Source organism: Ammospiza nelsoni, chromosome 3 (genome assembly GCF_027579445.1).
Source record: "Ammospiza nelsoni isolate bAmmNel1 chromosome 3, bAmmNel1.pri, whole genome shotgun sequence".
Taxonomy (NCBI): Eukaryota; Metazoa; Chordata; class Aves; order Passeriformes; family Passerellidae; genus Ammospiza; species Ammospiza nelsoni.
Genome location: NC_080635.1, coordinates 95,085,346 through 95,112,047, shown reverse-complemented (window position 1 = coordinate 95,112,047; position 26,702 = coordinate 95,085,346). Strand labels below are relative to the sequence as shown.

The window sequence follows — 26,702 nt, the reverse complement described above, 5'->3', positions numbered from 1 at the left end:
AAGAGTTTTATCATGTGATAAAAGAAACAATAATTTTTGTTTGTTACTCTCAGCAGAGTAGTAAGAAGCTATTCATTCTCTGTAGATTAGTTTTGGAGAAAGCCTCTCGTCTTTCCTCATTCACAGACACATGTTCCCTCTCCCCCAGTGGAGATGGATCAGGAAACCAAACGTAGCAGAAAGAAAGATGAAGTTTTCTTTGGCAGGTTTGCCAAGAAGCCCTAATGAAAGGGGTCAGTGAAAGTCCCCATATTCCCATTGATCTACAAGCCACCATTCCCAGGACTTTCAAAGGAAAAGCCAGGGAAAGCAAAGAGCTCTCAAAGCTGCTTTTCACTCCAAGCCCCAGCAGCTACACTGGAGATCATACAACAAGGGGCAAGTCCTGGGCAGAGAGTCTGGTGGGCTACTGTGAAGGTCTGGCTGTGCACAGTCAGTCAGAATGGGACACAAAATAAAGCTGATTTTGTCAAGCACCCTACAACCCACCAGCACCACTGGACAAGGCTTTGGGATGCAGGAAGGGGCACCTCCTTCCCACGACCCACAGGCCACTGCGGGGGCAGGAGCCATGTGACAGCTTCCACCATCAGATCAACCCTTTGACTATCACTGTTATCATCAGAAGTGTTTGTTAGAATTACAGTTCCATTCAATTTATTATCAGTGCCCCAAGAACCCCACATTAGCCCCCCTGGGGCCACCAGTCCCAGTCCAGGGTTGCCACACAGCCACACACAGCCCAACCCTGCCCTGCCTGCCCATGAGGGCACCAAGCTGGGCCCACAGCCCTTCCTGGGCTCCTCCTATCTCCAGGAATGTTCCTGATGCCAAGGCCTGAGGCTGTCCCCAGCTGTCTCCCTCAGGTCTCTGTTCCCCAGGGGATTGCATCCCCAGTCCTCAGAAAGCAGCCCCTCCTGCATGTATTTCTTTAATTGTCTACTTAACTGCTTGTATTCACAGTTGGGATTCTCCTTTGCTCTTGTTCCGGTGTTTTAAAAGTTTTTCATTTTCATTGATCTTCATATGTGCATGTAGTAGCTTAAATTTGTGCTTCCCTTTTCCTACCGTATATTACAAAAGCTCTTTTTGCCTTCTGCCACAGGGCAGAAAAATGGAACTCAACCTGTTTATTCCTAAGAAAAGAAGGACTGTAGAAAAACATATGCTCCCCCAGTATCTCTCCTTTACGCTTACAGATACATCCTGTTCTGCAGTGATCCTGATGCCAAGCACTGGGATGTCAGGCTCAGAATGACTGGAGAAAAGTTTATCTCTGAAGCTCCCCTTGAAACTTGATTAAACTATCAACTCAGTAAGGATTACAAGTAAAACAGCCAAAAAAAGATTTCTGTCACAGTCTTATTAGCTGGCAGTCAGGAGTCTCCTGGAGTTTTCCAAGAAGCTATGGCACAAGAGACATGGGGGACACTGGATTTGACCAAACATCCTTTTCTCTGTGGTCCTGGGAGGTGGTGGGATCAGTTGTACCCACATTCTCTTCTGCTTTCCATTGGCTCACACCAACAGGAGCACTCTGCAGAGGTAATTCCAGGGTAATTCCAACTCTCTGAACTCTGAACCCTCTGAACTGAGATTTCTTTAAGGCAACATATGAATGAAATTGTGCCTTCTCCAGGAAAGGTTCATCACTATTATACAGTGTTCATAGGAATTTTCCCAGTCAATAACTGTAAAACTTTGCCAAACAAACTTTAAAAATACCAGACCCATTTCTTCAATTATCACTGTCGGAAATCTAATGAACTGCATACGACGGTGGCTGAAGGTCTCAACCAAATAAAAATTTTCATTGATTTCCCAGCTTTTGATTGAAACCCTAAAACCTTTCATACTGCAATTTCAATCAACAACTTGGGGAGGCGGAGGGGGACTCACATTATTTCTAATGAAGATCCCCTCAGAAGATTCAAAACCTTTACTCAACCTCCTAAATATTTGGCACAGCACATCCTTGCAAGCCTGAAATTATTACTCTGTTTGCTATGGTTTCTTTTATTGTGCTGTCATGCAAGACTGTTGTACTTTGTCATTTGTGGTGCATTACCTCAGACGTGTCCAGGTACAAAGATGGATTTCTGGGATGATCAGGGTAATGGAGAGCCTATCATATGAGAAGACAGAATGAAGAGCTTGGCTTGTTTAACTTGGCAAAATAAAGGCCGTTAAGGGATCCAGTTGCTGTGTATAAATATATCACAGAGGCAAACATCAGGGAGTTGGGAGAGCCATTTCAACTAAATGACAGTGTTGGCAGTGGAACCCAGTGGCATAGATTGGCCAGAATTCAACCTATGTGAGAAACCTAAAACAGGTTCTCACATCGGGCAATGGGATTTGGGAACAATTTTCCAGCTGGAGAAAAAGCAGCAAAACTCCTAAATACACTCACAGTGGAACTTGATAAGTGTATGAAGGGGATTATAAAACATGATTCCTGCAATATTATAACAATGTATTTGATGACCCATTAGATCCTTTCCAGTCCTCTGTTGCCATATAAAGCTATAATATCTCATGCAGATTCTGTACACATCAGTCATGTATGCTTCCAAACAAGATATGCCAGCATACTTTATATGTTTTAAGCTATTTAAAAACAAACCAAACCAAACCAAACCAACAACTCTAACCAAATAGTTCAGTTTAGTAAGTGTATTTGTTCAGGGTAGGGATAAAACTTAAAATAATTTTCTCTCCCACAATGACAAAAAATTCAATAGAACCCAAATATATTACAAAATAAAAATATTTTACTTGTCCAACACCAAAATTCCTAAGATTATTGATAATTAGTTCTACTTGTCATCTAGAACTGTTTAAGCTTTATTACATTTTTTATAAAATATTTTATCCATGGATTTAAAACCTTTGCAGCTGAAGTTCAACTGTTATTTATGGTATTCTGCTCTAAGCTATAAATTAATTAAGGACAAGAACATTTTTGTGCTAATGCATTTTATGTTGGAGGGTATCCAAAAGATATAGCCAAGGGAACAGAATTATGATTGTTTCTAATTTATGTTGGTCATAGCATGGGTTGAACACATGAGAGGGAAGACTTTTTTAAAAACAGAGTCATCTGGTTTTGGAGATATTCTTTATTTTCATGCTTACAAGGTTTCTTATGCTGAGCTTGAAGTAAAAACGTATGAACTCTACAAAGCAGAACATTTCTTGGGTAAAAATAAACAGTTTGTAAAAATCTACTTCCACCAAAATCAGTAAAACAGTTACATAAAAATTAATCATTTATGAATTCATGAAATCATAATCATTTATGAAAAATTCTTCTTTCTAAATGCAAACCCACATAGACACACACAGAGAGCCCCTGAGAATGGGACCCAACTATAGCCATGACAGTACTACACATAGTTTCACTTTCCTGTAGCTCTTTCTTGAAATTTTGATGAAAATACCAGCATGCTATCTTCATATAGCTCAGTGAAGGCAAATTTTACTCCAAAGATGCCCCAAAATTATTGTAATATCATATCTTATGGTAATTAATAATATCAAATTCTGATTTGTTCTACTCTCAACTAATATGGCCTCATAAACCTAGCTTGAGGTTTCCTGGTTTTGTTAGCAGTTCACTGTCTTATTAGCCAGCATTAAAAATTAGTTAAAAATCTCTCACCACTTTCTTGCAAGCAATGCTGAATTCAGGTCTCGAGATTCAGCATTAGACACTCAGGAAGAAAGGATCCAGGAGAATGGAAAACATGTCTCCATTGTCATCAGTTAATGGATGGCTTAGGACCTGAATTACTGACTTCTACCATCTTTTCCTCTCTTATATAAAAATTATTCTAAAAGCATTCTAAGTTTCTGACTTTAATAGGAGACAGTGACAATCAATTTACATATATCTACATAACTTTGCATGCATTTCTTCATTTTATTTTTTTGTTTTATCATTTGCACATTCACTTACATTGTGAAGGAACATCCACCCATCCATCTTCTCTAGCCTCTTGCCTCTTCAACATCCTTCCTCCATGCCTCTTCACACCTTTGTCTCTCAAGTAAACAAATCAAAAGTTTCACTTTTGACTCTGACATTGCTGGTGATTTTCATCATAGCCTCTGTTCCTGCTCCCATTTGTGCCGGTTTTGGCTGGGATAGAGGTAATCACAGTAGCTGGTATGGGGCTGTATTTTGGATTTTTGCTGGAAACAGAGCTGATAACTCAGGGAGGTTCTCCTTACTGCTGAGCAGAACTTGCACAGAGTCAAGGCCTTTTCTGCTCCTCACCCCACCTCACCAGTGAGGAGGCTGGGGGTGTGCAAGGACTTGGGAAGGGACACAGCCAGGACAGGTGACCCCGACTGACTAAAGGGGAGTCCCATACCATATGGTGTCACCTTCAGCTTTTAAAGCTGGGGGAGGAAGAGGGGAAAGGGGGACATTTGGGGTGGTGGCATTCATCTTCTCATGTGACTGACACCCATGATGGGGCTCTGCTCTCCTGAGGATGGCTGAACACCTGCCTGCCCATGGGAAGTGGTGGATGAATTCCTGCATTTGCTTTGCTTGCATGTGTGGCTCTCACTTGACCTGTTAAACTGTCTCTTCTTCAACCCACAAATTTCCTCACTTTTACTCTTCTGGTTCTCTCCCCATCCCACTGTGGGGAGGAGCTGAGTGGCTGTGTGGGGCTGAGCTGCCAGTTGGGATTAAACCATGACACCGTTGTGTATGATTAAGTATTCTATCAGAAGAGATAGGCATTTCTCAAGTTCCTGATTTGCCTCAGCAGTCCACATGACACATATACATCAAAACAGCCATGTTTCATCCTTAAACTGCTACTTTTAAATTTTCCTCCTTAAACTGCTACTTTTGTCTCAAGCAAAATTAGTTCTTGATTTGAACAGAAACTGTCCACATGCTTTGAACTCTTTCAGAAGCAAATTGGTCATGAGTAAATGAAGACTGATCAATTTTCAGAAGACTGATATTCTGAAATATTTTCTCTTACAGAAGAAAAATGTCTGTGCTAATTTTTAGAAAAAAACTTGATCCATATTGAAAAGAAAAAGTTATATACTATCTGACACTAGATTCTGGATTTAGACATTATTCTGGGAAATTCTGATACAATCCTCATGGGCCACATTATTTTGTTCATGTTTGTACGTCAGAAACAAGACATAGCTTCACAAAGGAATCTCCAGCACTGTAGGTTTTAAGTCCCTATTGTGACTGGTCAAACTGCTAGTTTCTGTGCTCCTCTGAAATATTAGTCAGAAACAGTGTAAGGATGGTCAGAAAGTGTACGATACTAACTCTAGGTTTAGAACCCTGGACAACAATTTCATGTGCTTATGTGCTTCCCTTTTTGTTTGTTTGTTTTCATTGCCTGTGGAAGACAAATCTGTTCTCAAGGATCTCTCAGTTATCAGATTATTTCTGTGCATCATGGCAGCCAGAGAGCATTAGCTTTGGCTTTCCTTGGTGATCCACAGTGCAGGGATCTGAGCTCTGCAGGGCTCTGGCACTGACTGCCTTCCATCCTGGCTGTGTCTGGGAAGAGGGCCAGAAAGGTGAGTGATGCTGACATCTTTCAAACCCATAGAGTTCTAGTAGAAAACTAATCTATGCTCCTATCACATTTGGCACCTGCTCTCTTTTGCTTTTGATTATTGTTGCTTTACATGGGCTTTGAAGCAGTCTCCACCAACAAACAGAATAGGATGGTTCTTCACACACTAAAGAGCAGAACTCCAGAATGCCTTCTCCACAAATGCAGAAATTAAACATGACTTGGGAGGAGACATTCTTGGCACAAATATTCACTTATGGTTGCTACCCAGATAAACCACATCAGGTTAGGGCAATCTCTTGAACTGAAAATAGCTGGAGAAGAAAAAGTGCTTTGGGGAAGTTTCAAATCCTTGCCATGCACTTGCTTTCCCCTGCTGACAGTTTTCAGCTGCTGGTTTGTGTGTTGGTTGGTTTGTTTGCTTGCCCAGAGTGGAGCACAAATGCAATCCCCAGCTGCCACTAATTATGCTGCAGAGTTCCTTGCAGCTGATTGAATTTCAGGGGCCCACACAGAGAAGCCTTGAACCTCACTTTGGGAAACCAGTGGTGGCTTACTACTAATTCAATAGACTTCCCTCTCCTCATCTGATTGCTTATGACAAGATATGGAAGTAAAACTGAAGGACTTGATGCTCAGCTATTTTAAATTACTGTGGCTTGGCTGGTACCCTTGAAAGCAGGCTTCTTTGTCCCACTGTAGCTCTGACATGAAAAGCATACTGTTATCTCAGCAAGGATGGTTTATTGAACTGTTTTGTTCAGATACAAAGGACTCCTATTTTTAGAACCAAAACTGTAATTCATACCCTACAACAACAAAAGCCAACTGTATCCTGAGCTGAGGTACACAAAAAATTATAATACCTCCCGGCAGGTATCTGGAGCTGACTTTTGTTAGTCTTAAACCACAAAAATTTATTGCCATTACTAAGCAGTTCAAATGTGAAAGCTATTCTTGCAAAACAGTCACTAATGAGCCTGCAAATAAGAACAGAGCAGCAGGGAACTGCAAAACGTTATCTCAAAAGTACTTGCCTCACCCTCAAATGAAATCCAAAAGCAACTCTTCCCATGGACAGAAAAGAAGGGCAGAGCACATTGCTTGTTGCTGAGCATGTGAACAAATTGCATACCATAGCTCAGATGTCACAGCACTTTTTCAATAACACTTTTAAGCTTTTGCTAATGCCTCAAGCACCTAAAATTAAAGGTGAAATATCTTGAATAGAAAGGATCCTAATCTTACGTTCATTTAGATATTTATATTTATCGATGTAACAGTTGTTTCTCAGAAACTGTTCTGTTGAATTAGCGCTGGAGCTGCAAGTTTTTAAACAATCTGCATCTAAATTTTTGTAAAGCCAAAAAAACTATTTAAGATAAAAGTAACAGAAACATAAATTATGTTTTCAGAGCGACAATTTAAAAGTGTATTGAGTTGCTTCTGAATTGCAAAACAATCTTATATCTGAAATCATTAGCAATGTTCACGGTGCATGTCACAACTAAAATTCCATTTAAGCATATTTTTAAAATTATCTCTTCTTTCACTTAGCCATTTTGTTCAAGAATCTCTTTCTCATGGGTGGGTTGGTAAAATATGCATCACTCAAAGCTCTGTAAAGTATGCAGCCTCTGCTCTGCTTTATGTCAGGTCATTTCATCAGCTCTTGGAGAAGGATTTGAAAGGCATGTTGGCAGATGAAAGTCTCTTGGTTTGCTCTAAAACTGTGATTTTCAAACTTTAACAAAACATGCACTGAACACAGGGCATTGAAAACTTGTGGAAGAAAATGGGTGGTCATTTTTGCTTCATGCTATCATTTCAGGATGGAGCTGCCTCTGAAGTTCTGCTTCACTTACAGGAGTGAGCAACTCCTGGGGCTCTAAGGCACCACCATAGCCCTTTCACAGGAGAGGGAGGCCAAGGAATTCATCTGGTCAGTCCTCACGAGCTGCAAGTTCCAATGCTCCACTTTTGCATGGAACAGTGCAGAAGGCCCAGCACGGCCTGATATCCCCACAAACATAAGAGCTGTGTGCTCTATTCTGCTGAAGACAAGGGCTCAAAGTGGTTCTTTGAGTTTCTGGTTGGTTTGTTGGCTGTTTACAGTTTAGTTGTTGATGTATCAAGAAGTTTTTGGAGTTTTTTTTCTGATGGAGCTTAGAATTGCCTGTATGAGTTTTTTGTGTTACTCATTGAATTGCTGTTCAATAAAAAACAGTCCTCCAAAAGCACATATGGTTAAAATTAACTTTTTTTATTGGCTTTTTTTTTTCTTGCTTACATGTTTCCTTTTGAAAAGGAGATAGTCCTGTGAAATCATGCACCCAATTGTGCTTTTAGCTCTAAGCACTGTTTGTCCATTAGGAACTAAGAAGACCCAATGAGGTGTTATTAGCTTCGACTCATCTGACTGAAGCATCATCTGCTGTGCTCATTAATGAAGGTAGTTCAGGTGGAAACACTGATCCCTGAGCTTTATTAAAATTGTCTCTGTTGTTTTCACTCATCTAATGAAAAGAGAAAAAGGAAAGTAGATAGTAAAAAAAAGATGCATACAGAGGATATATACTAAAATAATGCCTAAGGACCTAACTCAAAAAATCACTTTAAACATGTGTCACAATATTTTTTCCAATGCTAGAATTTTTCAATGTTAGAAGTTCAAAATATGCTTGGAAAACAGTCTCTCTAGCTGTAATCTTAGAGAAGTCTGATTCAATAATAATAAGTATAGCTTTATAATACAGAAATGTTTTATGTGATTGTTCAGATGATCCCAGGCACTTGGTGTGCTCAGGTGAGTGTGACATGAGGATTACATCTAAACAAGGAGATTAAGCAGTGCCAAGGCTTGGTCAAAATTTTGGCATGGACTAACCAGGGGTCTTCCTAGAATGCTTCAGGAGTTAGCCCTGCCTGGGGATTAGCCTAGCCAGAGATTGGCAGCCTGAACATAGTGAACCTGTTCTGAAGTCCACATTTAATAATGTGGGTATGAGCAGCCTATGGCTGAGGGTCACAGAACCAGCACTGGCATTGTTTTGTGTCACTCACATATTTGTAACTGTTTCTGTGTGGCTTTCAAACTGTGAGAAATGGAAACACAAATGCTTTACAGAACTGCAGCAGAACTGCAAAGCCCTGGCTTTGGGGAGGAGGGCAAGCAAGTGAGGAACACTGAGACAGATGGCACAGTCAGATGGAATGAATTCCTTGGGGGCACTGCAGCAGGGAGAGGAGGAACAGTGAGCATGGTAAAAATATGGGAACAGCAGCTGCCATAGCTGTTTCTACAAGAGCAAAGCAGGTTGAGCAAATTGCCTTAGGAGCCTGCCCTGTGCCCAAACCCAAAGGGAAGAGCTAAGAAGACAGCTTTGCAGGGAAGTGTGGTACCTTGCAGATGAGTGAAGTTGGAGAGTTGCAGCTATTAGAGGGGGATTGGGGAAAGCTCCAAAGCTCACAGCTGGAAGATGAGCTGAGGTGGATGCTGGGACAGAGAGAGAAGTCCAGCTTGTTGTCAGGCAAGGGTGAATGCCAGACAGTGCAATGGCACAAATCTCACACCACGGAAAGACACAAACTGAGATAATTCTGATTCCAAATGTGAATCAGCTGAAGATTGAGATAAATTCCTAATAAAAGCATATTTACACTGGCAAAATGTCAGTGTGATTGTTGATTATTCTCTGCCATCCCAAAGGCAATAAATCCATCCCACAGCAAAGGTGATGACCATTATTTATTGCTGGCAAAGAAATCCTGACAGACAAGGTACAACAGCATCACTAAAGGATTTATCACTGTGCTGTTCCTCACCAGTGACCCTCCCTAGCAGCTGGAGCAAGCATGCTATCCACACATCTTTTGCCACCATGGCATAGGCTCTGCTGAGGAAGCATTATTGAAACAGAAAAAGCGAGGACTTTCATGTCATTTTGGTTTGAGCTGTAAGCTGAAGCACCAAGGGAAGGAAGAGTGTTCTTAACCCAGTGTGGGAAGAGTGTTTCTTAACGCAGTGGTGCACAGGGGTGCTCTCTGTAAATGGCATGTGCCCAGGTCACCTGCAATAGGTGAGACAGCAGGAGCTGGGGCAGCTTTCAGCATGTGTGGGCTGTTCTGAGAAGCCAGTTATCAATCTCCACCAGGTGTCTTTTCACAAGATATCCTTGGTGAATGCTTTGCTCAGTGGCTCTTAGCCCGGCATAATTATCACAGGAATGGCAAAAGTCAATTTTCTGCCACAGAGCAGTTTTCTGGCTGAATTTCAGTAGATCATTCTGAAACACAGAGACATTAAAGCTCTTCAGCAAATGGTTATGGGATTGTTTTCACATGGGCAAACAAGAATTTTCTCTCAACTAATTCTTGGAAATGCTCAAAGCATTCTAGCTGAAACTTCCAAAAACAATTCAGACTCAGCCAGATATCCAGCCTGAACAACTGAAGTTTGGCAAAGCTGTAAACAACTGGGCTTCATATAAGACTAGATTTTTAATGAAAAGTGTCAGGCAAACTCAGATAAGGCTTTGTTATCAGCTTGCTCTGCAGTATGTGCTCTCTTCTTATATCCCAGCCTAACATTTCATTTGTAAATCAATTGTCATGACTGTTTATTATAGTGTTTTGATATAGCATTTCATATCTGCTCACATTTATACTTCAAATTTTCATATATTGTGAATTACCAGTTGATTATATATATCTTTTACCAATAATAAAGCAAACCTTCAAACTAAGAGAAATCCATCAAGTGCCACCATTAACAGAGTTTCAGCTTATTGTCCAGATAAGAGAAATCTGTCAGATGTATAAAAGTATCTCATGGAACACCTTGATTTTTACCAGTTTTTTCTTGACTTTAAGGAAAGGCTTGCAAAGAAAATTTAAGAGAAATCCACTGAAAATGTACCATCAAAATGTACAAACTAATGTTGATAAGACTGTTTATCAACAAATCCATTCCCTTCCCTCTGTGTTCTAAGAGAAGTATTTTTAAAGATGCTAAAAATAAAACCAGATGTTTTATTAAATAAATTAATATATTTTTGTTTGTAGTCAAAACATCAGAAGGGATGTCTGTTCTGACTTTCAAAACATCAGAAGGGATGTCTGTTCTGACTTTCACTATCCTATTCTTGGTTGATTTTGTGGTTTCTTAGAGAATACATAAAAAAGGACATGATCACAATCTGTGAGCTGACATAAACAGTACATTCTCAGACATGCTCTAAGAAAATTCTAAATATTCCTTATTATTATTTCAGCCAAACTTGCCAAGTTTTTTTTCTGTATTTGACCTGCAAATGATGCCTATTTTGGCAGCACTCAAAAAATATGCAAAAATAATATAATGTCTGCAGTTTGTGTTTTCCTGCCTGCAGTGCTCCATGACAGCATTTTTAAGATGAACCAGTCTGACACTGCCTGGCTTTTGTGCAATGTCCTTGGGAATTTTGACCTATTAACTACAGCAGATTTTAATGCAAGCTGTTTCAGGCAGGCTTGTTTCCATGAAGAAAGTGTTTGGATTTGAGGGGTCACTCAGATGAAATGCCACTTGTCAGAGTAAGAAACCAGATCATTGCACTGAACTGCAGGACAGAATTGAGAAGTTTTGCCTTCCTTGGGAAACCTGTGGAAAGGGAGTTGCACCAAAGAGAAAATGGATCCTGTATAACACAACAGTGCCTACATTAGGTATTCCTTGAACTGTCAAATACTACATAATCCAATCACCTGACACAGAAAACTGAGCCTCACTACTTTCTTCACTGTATGGTGACACTGTATTATTTATTTGTACTGGCAGGTATGGTTTTCAGTGGTGTTTTGTGCTTGCTTAGGTTCTCTCTCTGCAGAGAAATGGAAATATGAGGTTAATACCAATATTCTCCAGCCATAAATTGGGTCCCATGGGCCCTAGAGAAGGGCTAGGACACCTTCACCCTCCCTGTCAAGGCTCAAGGATGTGCTTTCCTCAGCCCCTGGTGTTACAGCTATGCAACCACCCTGCTGCTTGCCTCGTGTGGATTCCCACCACAGGGGAACTGGAGGCACAGCAATCTGAATAGAGCCTGCAGCTGAAATTATGCTGGGCAATTTCTTCTAGTAAACAATTCATTCTGCCTAAAAGAATGGGTTTGAGTACTCTGAAGCAGATTTGGGTCAGATTCAGCATAAAGTTGAAAAGAAACTAGAAATTAAAATTGAATAGATGAACTGCAGAAACAGTTCCTTTTCCTATTTCTGATATTTTTCCCCCACACTGAGATCACAAGAAGTCAAAGATACTATAGGAGGGGAAGAAGAACAATTTAAAGAAACTTATTTCTCTGCCTCCTTTTACCAAAAGTCCCAATTTTCTGTCCGAGCCCAGTAGTGTCTTAAATTCTTACAGTACAGAAACTGTTTTTCAAATTGTCTGTAGGATTCAAAAATGGGTATTTGAACAAAAATGTGTGCATTTTGGGTCACAGGGAGCCAACCAACTCTATCACTTTGCATGTAGCTTTGGGTCTTCCCGAGTGCTAGCTCTTGTTCCATGAATATTTAAAGATTTCACACAAAGTTGACTTTTCTTCCGTGAAGTGAAACAGTCAAAGTATTTTCCTGGGAGATGTTTTAATGTCTATACTGTAGTGAAAAGGTATTGTAACCTTTTCCTTTCTGGGTTGTTTTGATGGGTGTTTTTCATGATTCCAAACTGCCCCTTGTCATCCTGTCCTTTAAATTTTGATAGATGAGCCCCATAATAAAAGCAGTATTTTGAAGTCTAGTAAAATATTAAATGCAAGCAAAACCTAATGAATCTCACTGCAAATCCTAAAAAAAAAAAAAACCAAAACAACCAGAAAACATAGCAAAACATTAATTTTTCTTTTTTTTAACTCTGTTATGAATCAAAAAGGTACAGTTATACCATAAATAATTTTCCTGGGAATTTCTCTGGAGGACTAAGTGAGCAATGCCTCCTTCTCACTTTTCTTTGTCTCTTTCTCTTACATGTTGACTGCTTACCTGTCCTCCAGCTTCTCTTTCTAACAGATATGGATGTTCAAGGACAGAACTGGGAGCACTGCAGATGTTCTTTCTTTCTCTCAGGGAGGAAAACAGTCCTGCATTTGAGAATAGCTCCGTTTGTGGGTGGATCACCACGGTATTACTGAGTCTTTGATTACGATATGAACATTCCTATGGACCAAGAAATCAAAGCCTGTTTGCTAGGGAATTATACATTAAGATGGATTAAATAACTTTTATGTTGGCTATAGTAACAAATATAATTAAAACAAAAATATAAGGTGACAACTAATGTAAAACATAAAATATCAGTTGATATACTACAGAGGTATATATGCAAAATTATTTTTATTCCCAGGCTCAAGTGCCTATTTTCTTAGGACGTGGGAGAAGGAATGAAGGGGAAGAAGAGGAGCAGTTGCTGCACCATTCCCAGATGAGAGATGGGTGATGTTCTCCCCCAGCACACGGCCTGCCTGCAGCTCTGAGGCTGCTGCTCCATTACAAGGGACCAGTGAGTATTGCACACTTGCAGAGCTGCACTGTGATGCAGGTAAAGGCACAAGGAAGCAGCATTTTCAGCCTCAGAGAGCCTTGAGACACAGTTGATGTTGGGGTCAACTGAAATGTTATCTGTCAGCTGTAGCTGTCAGCAAAAATATTAAAGGAATAGCAGCTGCATCATGCCACAAGCAGGGGAGTGGAGCAGCCGTAGCTCCAAAATAGATTTTAGAGTCAGACAAGAGTTTTCTTTTCATGAACTCCAGTAATAGTCAAGGACCATTTATTTTCTAAGCTGCTTTGAGCCAGTTAATAGTGCTACTGCTTTTAAAATGTTTTAAATGTTTGAGATGCAAGTAAAGAAGAGCTATTTAGAATAGGATGTACTGAAAGGTATGTTAGTAAACCTTTAATTTGTAATTTTTCCTACTAATTGCTTTCTGCTTCTATAGCTTTAAATTTGCCCTCACCATTTTATTCTGTAATACAGCAATAAACCTGATATGACAATAAAAAATCATAACTATGTTTCTCAGCTGGAAGAAAAATTATTGACTTAATATAGCTTCTGTAGCATTTATTCTTCCTTTTCAGGTAATTTAATGAATAAGATACTAAGTTATCCTGAAGGTATTTATTAAAGAATAGCATCTTACAATCTTTTTGGATAGTCATTAAATAAAATAATAATAAGCAGTGGTCTCTTCAGGATCTTGAATTCCAAGATAAATGTAATAAAGTTTGTGTTATTGTTTACTGCTTGAAAGAACTTAGGCAACAGCAGAATATTGCTCTGATTTTTGAGCTGCTGCTAATGAAGTACAACCAGACAGGGCACAGTTGTTATGAGTCAGGAAATGTGGATGCTCCTGGACAGAGGCCAGGGGGGCTTAGACACACAGGGATGAGATGTGTATGCATCCTTTGGAGGAAATACACTGCATTGTTTTGAAGCATCTCAAGCTGCCTGATCCAAGAAGCACCCAAATGGCCACCCAGAAAGGAGGTAATTACCTCTCCCTTACTCAAGGTCCCCCCTTTTTTTATATCAGGAAAACAACATTGAAGTAGGCTGTCCAGGGGAGCTTAGAGATCAGATATTAGGTTCAGCCATGAGACAGTAGGCTCAAAATCCCGAGGGCTTAACTTTGTTCTTTCACTATGAAAAGAAGAAAAAACAATTCCACAAAAACCCCCACCAATCCCACAACCCTAAATAATAAAAAAAACCAAACAACCCAACAACAGCAACAGCAAGAAAACACCAACCAACTAACCAAAAATACCCCCTGATGTGCTAATATTTGCTGTGAGACTTTAAACAAACCTTTTGAACTCATATTCTGCTATAGTATGGTATGAGCTTTTTGTAAGAGAATGGGTGTTACCACTGTACACATGGGGACAAGCTCCACTCTCCACAATGACAAAGCATTTGCAGAAATGCTGCTACATTTCAGTACGTGGTACATATGCAACTCTTTCCTTCTTCTGAGCATTCTAAACATCATCACTGTGTGTCACTATTTTTTAAGTGAAATTAACTAGGATCATTTAAAAGAAACTACTGATTTCTTTTCCTTTCCACACCTCTTTCTTGCATCTGAATATAACTGCCCCAGAAGACTGATTTTTTCACTCTTTTGGTAGGTGACTTTTCCTTATCTTCCTGCAACCCCTCCCTGTGTCATTCCCCAAAAGGGAACTACAGCTTTCACTCCCCTCCCAGCAGAGCAGGACATGCAGACCCTTTTTCTGTGCTGGTAAACCCAGGATGTGGGTGGCTGCTTGGACTCGCACATTTCACACCTTTTTTTCAGGGGAGCCCTCACAAGAAAGACCTGAGCTCTCTTTCATGAAATCCAAAGAAGGGTCATTTATTACCCCATTCTCTCCTCAATCTGACAGGCTCACCACTGAACTAAGGAATTATTTCCAGACCTCCTGCTTTGGTCTGGGCTAGTTTCGAGGCCAGCTGTGCAGTTGTCACTGCTGTCACCATGGCAGGGCACAGTGTGACAGGCCCACGCTGCCCTCAGCTGTGTCCCAGCAGCCATGGCCTCTCCTGAGCAGTGGCACATCTGTAAGGGTGGGACTCTGCCCTGCTCCCAAACTCACTGTCCCCTCTGTCCACTGGCATCACCAAACACACAGATTCAAAATCTCGAGAAAATCTTCCATAGTTGTTTTTCAGGACATTTTAAAGCATCATGGCACCAGGTCATCTAGAGATCAGAGACTTCAACTTTCTTTAAGACATCAGAACTCCATTTTCTTCCAATTTTCTCTGGTTTTAATTAAAGCTGAGTGCCATGTTATGGCAGCTGAATTCCTTGGTAAGCCCTCATCAAAAATCCCACTCAGCAAGAGTCCCTTGAGCTGCCACCATTGCTTTAACAAAGCAGGCACGACTGGAGACACTGCAGGAGCTTGCAGGAGACAGGCAGCACCACAGGACATTTCTGTTTTCCAGGTGCTCCCTTTTCCTCCCTCCCCACAGCTCCATAGTGGCTCCAGAGCTTCCAAACACCATCTAATTTGGGCAGTCACATTCAGCTCACCCCTTCTCTCAAAGGTTCTTTTTCCTTCAGGATTATTTTTTCCCAGTGGTCTCCTCCTTGTACTAGAGAGCTTGTCCTGAGCACTCCCAAAATAACAACAAGCTCACAAGCTGACAGCACCCCCTTTGCTCTGTGAATTACTTCTGGTACAACTGAACCTGAGGGAATGGTTTTGATTTTCCTGAAACATCTTAGTATTGACATTAGTTTAGTTTCTATTCTGGCATGGTTTTGTTCCTGTTCTGGTCACATCCCTGGTCTTCCTCCTTCCTTTCTTTGCTGTGCTTTACCAGTATGGCTGGTTTATTGTGACCTACAACTAAGGGCACAGCTAAGCTTCCCTCTGGAGAGCTCCTCTAAAAATACATATTCTTGTCACGCAGACTAATTCAACTTCTATTCCTACTTCTCCCTGCAGAATCTGGCTTCTAAAGAGGGCTATTTAAGTCTTCTTATTCAAAGCTGTTGACATGATGTTCAACACTGCAACATCTCAGAGTGTCAAAGTCACTACTGCGTTTATTCTTGTAACATTCCAGGTTGTTATTAAAAGTGGAGAAGTAACTTGCTGAGAGTCACGCAGGGAGTCACTGATGTGAAAGTCAGCAATTTAAGCAGCGTTTCTCCTCCCTGGTATGGCAACTATCACCTCGCATTTTAAGGTAGCATTATTTTAAACAACAAAATTCAAATATGACGTGAATATTTTGGAGAGGGAAGCTGAATTTAGCAAAGATTTTCTGGTGAATAAGGACTCTATGAGATGTACTGCCACTCTTACAGCCTTGCAGTTCAATCACACTCTCGCAGTCTTATTTAGACTTTGTTTACACAACTAGTGCTGGTGGTAAGTAAACTAACCCTCCCTGTGTGCAATTATGCTTGCCTTATTTCTAGACACTCACTGCTGTCCTGGAGGGATTTTTGGAGCTGACACCAACAGCCATTGTGGAATTGTTGCCATTCTACCAACTCCTTAACAAACTGTTACAAACTGTTGTGTTACTATGAGTGCATTCACTGAACACTTCTGCAGATTATTCAGTTTATTTCTGTTTGTTTTCCTAGGCTTCTTTTGTGCTAGGATGAGAAACTCATAACATTGTCAACAACTCCCTACATATTTCTCCAGCACTCCATTAGTTCTCATGGACCTGTAGTGATAAAGGTTGTGTGGCTGATAGTGATACAGGACAGGGGCTGGAAACTTGTATCACTGCGGGGAGTTTGTTTTCTTGGAAGGAGGCAGCTGTGCCCTGTCACAGAGAGAGAGGGCTCTGAACAGCTCCTCCTGGGCCCCCAAGCACCACAGCAGTACAATCCTCTTGAGGAAGTTCTGTAAATTTTCATTTGCAAACCGATGGAATTCTGCACCAAAGATACTTACATGGCACTCCCACCATGGTTCTAATAAAAAGCTGTTCCAAAATAATTTGAGGTTTTAGAATATGTTCTCTGAAAGCAAAGGAAAATCAATTCAGGTATTTTTTCTTTCCAACCCACTAGCTACTTTTGAAACCTCTACCCATATGGATTCAAGGTAGGGTAGTTAAAGATGTTTACCTGGAAATTCTTGATTAAGAGGTTTAGAGTTTAGCTTTAAAACACTCAACTTCCTGGCCTCCTGCTTAAGCATTTCTTGTCTGTCCTAGGCTGTTCTGGTGTCTATCAGAGCATGAGCTCTTCTTCCTAAACCTCACTATGTTTCTCACTAAATTAACCCCACTGAAGCTTGTGTCCGGTATTTTTTTATTAAAAGGGCTGCAAGGGTTTATATGACCAGTGTGTGTGTACCAGCTCCTCCAGTTCCTCTCTGCAGCCAATGCTGAGTTTGCTCCAGACAAGTACAATGGGATCTGAGACCTCTGTACACCACCAACTACAATAATTCCCTCTCCTTTTTCCCTCCATATGTACAGATGATGACAATACTCTAGTTAAAGTTTCAGTTTTAGGAATAGTATTTATCTACAGAGAAGACCACCTGTCTTCAGGGGTTATTCTTGTTAGGTATAAGACATCCTGTATGTAAAGACTGACTGCAACATCCCTTTGAGTGTCACAAGCCCTCTGCTTTGTCCTTGTTTCATGCTACAATCGTCACTAACAGGTAAATTTAGATACTTCCACAAGTTGGGCTTTTTTAAATGACCCTAAGCTAGTCAGGCTAACCAGAACTCCATCTAGGAATCCTGTTTGCCATATGTGCATTATGCTCTGCTCCTGATTAGGATACAATTGGAAAGAGATGTTCACTGAGAAAAGGAAACTCGGCAGTGGAAACAGTCTCCAGACTTTCCTTCCTCAAAAGCAGCATCTCTGTTATCCTTTCTTATACACTTGCTTTTTTATTACTTACATTTTCCATGCTAGCCTTGCAGCTTATTGGACTACCTGGAGAGAATATACTTAACATTTTTCAGAATTGTTTTTGCAGAAAGATGGCACCTCAGCTGTGCCTAAATCTAAATGTTTGCCTTTCAAACAGAATGTAGCAGGCAGAAGGAAAGGAAGAGGGTGTGCACTCTGAAAGCTAGAGTAAACTAAGATAAAATATTCCATACAAGACTTTTTGTCCTTATTATTCCTATTTTAGGACATAAGACATCAAACACAACAAAATCAAACAAAAAACCCCAAACAAACAAACAAAACCCACTACAAGTGGGCTTTTTGCAATTTTGAAAGTGTCAAAGACCTGTGATTTGTTACCATCAAGCCATCTTTTGTTCAATGTATTCTGTATTTTGATATACTTTATCATTTCTTGCAAAATATTCCATAGCCAGCCATGTCCAAAACTTTTTGATCCAAAGATCACAAAGATGAGAGATTTTAGAATGTTTATAAATTAAAAATACTCAAGGTCCATGAAAATTATCAAAGCCCCGAGCAACCTGATCAGAGTCTGGAGATGGTTCCACTTTGAGGGAGACTGGATGATTTCTGCAACTCCTCCCACCTGAGTTATGGCTCTGTAAATAAGTGGCAGAGGATATGCTGCTGTGACCCTGCCTTTTACTATTTGCACTCTGGTGCCTTTTGTGCCTGGGATTCCAGCCTCTGTCTGTGCCCCTGGAGCAGCAGTGGTTCCACACTGAGGCAGCTGCCTGAGGACAGAGGCTCCCCTGGCACTCAGGAGCCATGAGTGTCCCTCTGGGCACAGGGACATTTGTGCTGCGCTGGGTTTGACATGCCTCAGGACATCCAGCATGGCACCGTTCCCTCCCTGCCTTCTCCTGCCCAGAGGCAAGAGCTGGAATGTGTCGTTTTCTCTAAAGAATTTTATCAGACTGAGGAACTGAAATCCTTATCTACTGGAATAAAATGTATGTTTCTTTTCATTACAGAAGTCCTTGCTGAAAAATAAAAGGAGAAATAACACACTATAGAAGAACTACTGTAGCCTTTACCTTAGAAGTTAGATCCAAGAGGCTTTGCAATTAGAGATGGTGAGACAAGTGAGATTTTCAGGATAAGTATGAATGACAGACACAGGAATAGAGTAACTTCAGCATGAGAAATATATACTTAATTAATTTTTAGCCAGGCCAACACTAAACCAGTCATCATTAATCACATATTCTTTCCCACCCTTTTGTTTATGCCATTGCTTATGGCTTTTAAAGGGTTATTTTTTGAACAGTCTGGATTATATATTTTAAAAGTAAGAATGTTCTTAGGACATATAACTAGATAGTGTGAGATTTTATGAATATCCTTTCTACTGTGTTCACCACTTTGAACTTGAGGATAAATTGTGTATGTTTTTTTCAGTGTATATTTGTTGTCACAGTAACTGTAGTTTTCCCAATAAATGGAAATTGTGCCGTTTCCTTAGCATTCAGGTTACTGCACTGAAATAGCACCATGAACTCACCATTACTTCTCCCTTCCTGTTGTCAAGTTAGATCTCATTTAGTTGCAGGAGCAGGCACTAAAACAGGTTGGTTTAGATTTGTGTGCATTAGAAAGCTGAAGCAAGTCTGCCTAGCTGCATTACATCCTATGACTCATGCCTGTGTGGGAAAGACCTTATTTTCACAGAGATCTCTTAGATAAACAAGGCAAATTGGCAGCAATTCGATTACACTGATGCAAGCAGTCTCTGCTTTCTGTTGCATTCATTTCCTTTATATTTTCTGAAAAACACAAGCAGGCTGATAAACTCCAGTGAGAATTCTTCTACCAAGGACACATGAGCTTTCATTTTCAATTACTTTTTTTTTATAATAGGAACAGCTTTAAACCCAGTTTCTAAAAAAACCTCTATTCTGTTACTGCAATAAAATCAATTTTTTATCAGTTGGCTTTTTTCAAAGTTTGTTAGCGAAGCTGTAGCTCTTGCTGTCGACAACCATAACACATTCGTCAGTTAGATACCTCCCTCCCACAAACACACAAGCCTCTAAATACTGGATTTAGAGGATTTCAGATAGAAAATGGATTTAGATTCAAAAATACCACTTTTACATACGCGCTCAAACAGATTTTTGACCAGCATAAATCACAAAACATTGCACTCTTTGTCACCATTTCCCCAAAAAGGAAAAGTGAAGAAAGTAACCATTACTGTATTGTAGAGCTCTAAAAGTGTGTAAATCAAACAAGTTCAGTGCAAATTCATCGAGGTTTCTGCTCTCGTTTTGAAACCCCACCAGTTTATACCTGAATGACTTTGGCCACATCTTAGATAATTAAGATTTTAATTGTCATTTTATCAGCTTTGAAATGAAACTCACTTGGACAAAGTGTAGCAATCTTTCAGATTCACACCCCCCTTTGCCTCTGTCAGCACACAGCAACCAGGGTTGTCCATTTAAGGGAAAAAGTACAAGCTCCAGCCTATTTCCCTGTGCTCTGGATGTGTTTGTCCCACTCCTTCAGCACAGCTTTCTGTTGTGCCAAAAAGCACTTCCTTCCTTGCAAAAGTCATGCACACATGACCACATACACTGCCATTTCTGATGAAGGTTTAATTTATCTTTTAATTGTATTTTCTCTGTATTTCTGTGTGTGTAAAATATTGTGAAGGATGCCACAATCTATGTAATCTTACAGATCACCTTTACAGCTACAATTTGCATGCTTTACTTGTGGAAAAGGTTTAGAGAGATAGTCCAGACACAGCAGAATGAGAATCGCAGGGCCAAGCCATCTTGAATTAAAAAAAAAAAAAAAAACAACAAAACAAACAACAAAATACAGCTATCCCAACCTAGGAAGATTTTCTATTTGCACTTATATTAGGACTTATTTTATTATGATGCTGAGAATAAAAAGTAATATAGAAAGTACAGATTATCTGCAGAAAGAGGAAGAGTAGGTGCAACGACCCAAAATAAAAGGGAAAATCTAATAAAGTGTCATGAAATGCAGGATTTTCACAAATACATGAGGCATCACACATTTTCAACACGATCAGAAACTCCCACTGTCTCTTGTGAACAGAACACTGGCCCAATTGTTTCTGCCTTCACCTCAAAGCATAAGTGCAGGACCATGTTACGAGTTCTAGTGTCACTAGCTTGGTACAAACACTGGCTACTAAGTAGAAAAGGAGAGGATAAAAAAAATTCGTAATGTTTTATGAATTGATTGTCTTCTCTGTTATCCAGTATGCTCCAAAATGAAGAAAAGCCTGTTGTCCCTAAATAATTACTAATATTCTGTATAAAATTAGGAAAAAACTTTCAGTAGAAAACAACAAGAGAAAGGAGAGCAGAAAAGCCTAAAAATGAAAACTGTCACAAGCTGAAAAGTTTAGACATTTGAGCTTCTTGTAAAGAAGTATTTAAACATCTCTATACAATAGGATATTCTTATTTTATCTTTCTAGTTTTAAGTTCTTATCCTAGGTTTTATACACTAAATATTTTGGTGAAATGGGAAGTATGAATAGATGGAGTTCCTTCTCATTTGTAATGTTGTTTTATCTGCCTTCTTCACAAATATTCACTTTATTTTTCCAGTTGTCATTTTAGATATGTAGAAGGACAAAGCCCCTGACCAAAATTCAATTTATACATTTAAATAGCAGAATAACCTGCAACAACAGACCTTGAGAAAGGAAGAAACAGAAAATTGAAAGAAAAGTAAAATGTCTCTTAGAAAAAAAAATATTTGGACAGAAATAGAGATGATCTCTTTTGTTAAATGCTCTTGAGGGAACTGGAAATGTATCTGCTAATTCCTGAATACTAAAACTTGATCTCATTCAATTCAAAGGAAATCTCAGTCTGAATTCAGTGGCATAAACCTGACCTTTGACTGGCACAGCTCTGAGGCACATTCTTAATTTCTGCCTGGAGGTACCTGAACTCAGATAAGATTACCAAAAACCTTAAATTAAGTATGTGTGGAATGTCTGCCAGCAGAAAGATCCTGTATCAGGAGGAGTTTCACTGATACACCTTATCAATAGGAAGCTTTTATTATGGAAATGGCTTTAGTGGTGAAATTGTAACCCAGAGGAGCAAAACAGGGCATACCAGCAAAACAGAGATTTCATAATATTCTAATGCTTAGTCCACAGGCTGCTTCCAGGAAGCACATCCATTTTTTCAGGAATCCTACCTTGGCTGGCACAACTCTATTAATATGAATGTTTAGTTTTTCCATTTGTGTCAGGTGTGACAGTGAGGGGCACTACAGAAAACTCAGATGTCCTGAGGTGTCATCAAGCTCACTAAAACCAGTAGCATGAAGGATGTACCAGCAAATACCAGAGCCAAAGGTCAATCATCTACCACATAAGAGCAGGAGGAGCTCAGGAAAATCGAAGCATATGTAAGAAGGGACAGAACAGTGCTGAGATTTGGAGATGAACTTCAAGTCTTTGAATTTGGTGTTAAAAATAATCAGATCCTCTATAGGGAGACTAAAAGACTCAGGTGATGAAAACACTCAGTCAAGATGGTGACTCTAGTTGTGACTAGATCAGCTAAAATTATAACAAAATTAATGTAATAATTAAATAATAATAATTCATAATAACCATAACTATGAAAACATCATAAAATCAAAAAAGTCACCAGCATATTCTGGAAGTGAATTCAGATTGGAAGGAGCCTTTAGCACCATGAAAGGCATCATCCATTCCACAGTTATGTAAATATAAACAAAATCAAAATTATTAATGAGGGACAAAATAAATGGGTATGCTATGTCTACTTGTGTTCCACCAAAATCACTATGTGTACCACCAAAATATAAATTACTTTTGATTTGATATAAAATGGACTTTGGTTTCACTGTAGTCATTAGAAGAATTGGCTATCTTTCAAATATGAAGCCATCTGTTGAATAGCCACATTACATATTCCACAGATTTGATTGGGAAATCCCAGAGCCTCTTTGTGGACACCTGTTGAAAAGAGTAATTTTAGCCTCCTCCTCCATTTTGAAGTGGGAAGGAAGACAGATGTGTGTAGAACCACTACTCCATGTGTTACAGTTTGAAGTTGCTACTAGACTGTTCAGATGTCACTTCATTTGACAGTTATCAAGCTAATAATTTGCCTTTTGATTTAAAAAACTTGGCTAAAAGCAAATTGTGCGAAAAAAAGGGAAGTTGTATAACCACACATTACACTGAGCAACAACTAAACCAAAAAGGGAGTCAATATTACCACAGTATTTTCCCAGATTTTGCTATCCCTACATTTTCAGAAGGTCAAATTTGTCATTTCTCCACAGTTTAATTTGCCAGATATTTCACTAAAGAGAAGAGGCAGTCATTTTCACTCTAATGTCAAGATGACAAATACTGTACAAATCATATTGTCTCAGATTTATTTCTTACTGTGTAGCCTTCTTATGAAAAAAATAACTTTCTCAGGATATGTTCTTATTAAAAAGTAATTCTAAAGTTTCCTTTTGAGACTTAGATTTAGGATACCATAGTGCTTTAGTAATTCCACAATAATGATTATCACATTAAATAATAGTTGCCAAAAAGTGCTTTAGTGTGCCCCTTGCTATGAAAAAAATGTACACTCTGTTAATTTTTTCTTTTAAGAATTTTTTTCCATCCTAATACTTAACTTATTTTATCATTTCACAAGCAGTTACATTCTCAGTCACCCAGTACAAGTTGCTTCAGAGTATTTTAATTCCATCCAATCCATCCAGTGCTAAGATGTGGTATTGATGTCATTTATGTAGTATGCAAGGATGCAACTAGAATTATTTAGTCAAAGCAAGACATTCTCATCTCCCTGAGGCAGTCCCAGCGTCCACAGACTGTGTCAAACACCACAGACACTCAGCACAGACTCAGTTAGTTCATTCCTTCTTTAGGACAAATATTTTTCATCTGAGACAATTCTACATAAATCTGTGAACAGGGTTTTAGCACAGGGTAAGTGCATTCTTTAAATCTCTGCCTTCATAACTGAATTCATATTGCATATGAACTTACAATCAGTCTCTTAACAATTCATGCGCACTAGATTTTTTTGCTTGCAGAAAGCAGCTTTAACAGAGGTGGCTGGGAGGAGTGGAATTCATTCTCCAATGGATCAAACAGCTTTTGTCAGTTAAGACAAAGTAAATCACACTAAGCAATTCCTTCCCCTAAATTACATGACCACTATGGGGCCATGGGATATGCATTTCCAACAATAAACAGGCTTCCATCCTGCTGCCAGGGTAAAACAATCATCTGAGAACTGGCTTCTCATTTATGATTTTGCTGATAGAAACATTCACTTTACCAACAATGACCCAGCTCAAGCACACTTTGGTACAATGAACATAAGGTCAGTCCTTAGGACAGTTGTATTATGCTGCTAATCAAAGCAGCAGAAATTAATATTCATTCTATGTAAATAAGCACAAGAACCAAGAGTGGCTGTCACAAAGGCAGTATGAAAGGCACCAGGTGTGTCCTAAAAGTTTGCAAGAAAACAAAAAGTACAAATGCGCTGGGCCACAAACTATTTGGTTAATTCTGTTACTGAAAGGCTGCTTCCTTTTATTTATCACACAGGTTATCACTGCTTTTAATAGCTGCTGGACTATCACTGGTCAGAGATGATATGTATTCTATTATTAAATGTTGATTTGTCTTCTGTCTGCATGTAAGCAGAGATAAACAAGATACATGTCAAAATCTATGCACATTTTTTCTTATTACTACTGGCTAGTTCATTATGCTTGTTCTCAGAACTGCAAAAATTATTTAAGCAATACTTTTCTATCATGAAAACTTAAAAAAATCTCTAAAACTTTTATTCCAGCTTTCATCTATTGACATTTCCAAATAATTCAGAAGATTGTTCAAAGAAGGAAAGAGACAATAGACATTAGAAAAGAAAAATTTTGTAAAAAAAGACACTAGAAAATAAAGATTATTGTAAACAAAAAAAAAAAAAAAAAACAACAGAGTGGTTAACTCAGTCTTACCTGTCAGCAACACGGACCTGGGAATATATCCTTTACACTGCAAGATCACAGTAGCCTGTCCCACAGCACTGCCACAGGAGTAGAATGATCCAGCTCAGGAGATCACAAAGACAGAAACTTTTCCCACTTTTCTGGGTCTACCAGCAGCTGAAGTAACGAAGGAAACAAGGTAGAGAGCAGAAGACCGGAGCTGCTTCTCGCAGAAATCCCAGGCAGGAGAAGCAGGAGGTATACTCTGTCTGTGTCTCACCCAGACTTTTGTTTAAAAGTTTTTTCAACTGTTGCTAGGTGGTGTTAGGCTTTGGCAGTTTAGTTCTCAGATTGTATTTCCCCTCTTCTGGTCTCTTCACACAGTGTTACAGCAATGACTTTGTTGAGCTCAGCTCGCTTGTGCTATATTTAACCAGTGTTCTCAGCAAGTCAAGCCTGTCAACAGCTGAGAAGTTTGGAGCAGGCTTTGCTGAGTTCCTCAGCTGCTGAATTATCAGTGGATGTTGCACTGCACAGCCCAGCTACTACATTCACTGAAAGATTGTGGGGAAACTGTCAAATCCTTTTAAGGGCTTCCAGTGACTTCACAGGAGTAATTACTATTTAAAGCACTAAGTACAAGATGTGTATTTAGGCATATATTTTAGACTTCTAGAGAAAGAATACTTGTGTTCTCTGCAGATGAGTTCAATTATTTATACAGTGAGAATTTTCCTAGGACAAGTAGGAAGTTTATAATTTGAAAGGTATGCACTTCACTTGAGGAAAAATTACACGTGGGAAGAACTTTTTGCAGCATAATTTCTTGCAGAGTTTAAATATACTAAGATGACATGGAGAAATTAATGAAGGCTTAGGGTGGAAATTTTCACTGTGATATTTATTCCAAAGACAACCTTCTTCTCCCAGACCAAGAGCTTCCTGCAGTTATTCCTATACTGTCTCTCACTGAAGAAAAGGAAAGCCACACAAATCACAATTGGTTTGACAGGAGTATTCAGAACACATTACTCCAGGGCTGTGTGCATTCTGATGATCCACACTTGCTTCTGGATCTAATTACCATTCCTAATTCTAAGCCACAAGTCTCTTAATCAACAGACCAGCAGTAACACCAGACAGCTTTCAGCCCACAAACAGTCATGATATCAAGACTCAAAGATGTTGCAGATCTCAGATTCTAGAACAAGGTTCTACCAGCTCATGGCACAACAGCCTTTGAAAATGTCTCTGGCAAGGAAAATTCCCTATTCAAACAACTCCGTTCTCATCTGAGCAGTGCTTCAGAGTTAAATGCAGAAAGAGCCTCCTTTGGAAGGCTTTTCCCTAGTGATGGTCTGAGGTATTGATCTAGGGCTAGATGAAGGGGCAGGGAAGAAAGAAGATGAGGAAAAAAAGCAAAATTATGCTAAGAAATTCGCTTGTGGATATTTATACATGAGGACACACCAAGCTTGCAGAGCAAAAAAATATTCAAGCAGGTCATAACAGTAGCCTGCAGTGATGCTGGGTCTCTGTGGAAGGAGTAGGATGGGGAGTGAACACACACTGTGGCAGCTTCAACATGCAGGACCATAATTGGCCACAAGGACACAAGATACCAGAGGGTGAGTACAAGCCCTTACAGGAAGCAGCTGTG

General features: G+C 39.5%; 1 protein-coding gene across 3 annotated transcripts in view; it reads right to left on the bottom strand.

The window, feature by feature from the left end:
- FILIP1 (filamin A interacting protein 1) overlaps window positions 1-25,556 on the bottom strand; it is a 105,703-nt gene extending 80,147 nt beyond the window's left edge. Inside the window, exon 1 of one of the 3 annotated variants that reach the window (XM_059469686.1) lies at window positions 25,073-25,556. The gene's annotated coding sequence lies outside the window, so the exon portion shown is untranslated. The remainder of the gene's footprint in view (window positions 1-25,072) is intronic. The other 2 variants (XM_059469687.1, XM_059469688.1) reach the window with 2 other exon arrangements.
- Window positions 25,557-26,702: the final 1,146 nt, after the last annotated feature.